The sequence below is a fragment of the Trichechus manatus genome, unplaced genomic scaffold (assembly GCF_000243295.1).
Source record: "Trichechus manatus latirostris isolate Lorelei unplaced genomic scaffold, TriManLat1.0 scaffold00018, whole genome shotgun sequence".
Classification (NCBI taxonomy): domain Eukaryota; kingdom Metazoa; phylum Chordata; class Mammalia; order Sirenia; family Trichechidae; genus Trichechus; species Trichechus manatus.
In genome coordinates, this window is record NW_004443954.1 from 14,509,044 (window position 1) to 14,510,927 (window position 1,884).

Consider the following 1,884-nt stretch of genomic DNA (forward strand, 5'->3'; position numbering starts at 1 on the left):
CGTCCGCACAGGCAGCCCCTGGGGTCAGCTTTTCATTTGCTCGCTGACACACTCACTCACAGTTTAAAAAATGTGCATCATTTATTCAAATCCAGAAATGTTTGTGCTTTAAAAATCTGGGGAACTGAGAACCATGGCTGGTGCTTTACATCTCTCGGTGAAGCTACAGCCTAATTACTGCCTGCTGCGTGGCGCCGTTAAACACAATCAGTCAGAAAGCCTTAAAGATACAATATCCCTTTTCACAAACTGTCTGCTTGTCAGTTCCAAGTCACCCCCCTGCTTTAAATCAACCAACCACAGAGCTGTTATGAACAGCAACTGATTTCCCATGCAGTGCTGCAAAACAAAATCACACTGTATCCTATTTTTAATGGCCACAGTTTTTCAACTGCATAACAAGAGTTAGCTGGCACTGCTGAGCTGAGCGGTATCAAAAAAAATGGGTTCAAGTAGAAATAGCATGGAACCCTTGAAGTGAACAAGTACAGACCCAATTACAAGTGCATTGTGATGCTCAGTACCAATTACATCCAAATAACAGTGGAGCAAATTTCCCCTTAATAGTTATATTGTAGACATCAACTTTTTTTTATTTTTGTTCCTCCAGGAAACAGCTTGATACTTAAAAGAAAGAAGGAAAAAAAACAACAGAATCATAAATATTATTTTATTAACACCCATTCTATTTATGCAAAAAGGCTTTCTCATGATGTCAGAGTAGGAACGTGACGTTGAGGTCCAAGCAGAGACAGGTGCTCATCTCGTCCATGAAGAGTTTGCAGCATATCGGGAATTTCACTTGGGTAAAGCAGATTTGTTTCCTTGTGTATCGCCCATTCGAGAGTATCTTACCTCAGACAGTATGCTGTTTAATTATTTGAGCCTTAGGGCTATAAACAAGTAGTACAGTTTTTTTTTTTTTTTTAGGTAACTTGGCCTTCTCTCCAAAGTAGTGGGTAAAATTAGGCATCCCCTGAATTAAGGAAGCAGCACTTGGACCCCTGGAGCTTGGCATGGGATGGGTTCCTTAACAACTAGGAGGGAAAAGAAAGAAAGCTGAGAAAATAAATGAGGCTGAATGGAATTTGAGGAGATGGAAAAAAAAGGTACGTACAATAAATTAATCCATAAAAACTGGAGCCGAGACATGGAAGAGGCAATGGAAACCAGATTAAGCAAACTAAGAAAACGTAGCTATTGAATGTGTGTTGTTCTGCTGACGGTTAGAAGCCAAAAAACAAGGGCCTGTTCATGTTATCCCATGTAACCCTGGACCACATGCTATATCAGGATTGTCCTTTCTCTGCTGGGACACTTTGGCTATAGATGTCCAGCTTTCATTTGCTCCTTGGGTATTAAATTCATTTTCTATTTCTCTGGTGCCAATATGGGCAGTCTAGCAGTTCATGGGGGTATCGGTGGATCAGTGGTAGAATTCTACATTTCCATGTAGGACACCAGGTTCAATTCCCAGCCAATGCACCTCACGTGCAGCCACCACACATCTGTCAGTGGAGACTTGCGTGCTACTATGATGCTGAAAATGTCCAGACTAAGATGGACTAGAAAGAAAGACCTGATGATCTACTTCCGAAAATCAGCCATCGAAACCCTATGGATTACAATGATCTGATCCACATCTAAACATGGGGATGACACAGGACTGGGCAGTGTTTTGTTTTGTCTATGGGGTCGCCGTGAGTCAAGGGCAACTGGATGGCTGCTAATAACAAAAATGGCAGTTGCATAGTGCAGCATCTTTTAAATGCAGGCCAATCCGGCTCAAAGAAGATCAAAGAAAAGACATTATGTCCTCTGGGCTTTATCAAGATACTTCTGTAGCACAATGGAAGTAAACAGAGCTTTCTTTGGTCTCTCCAT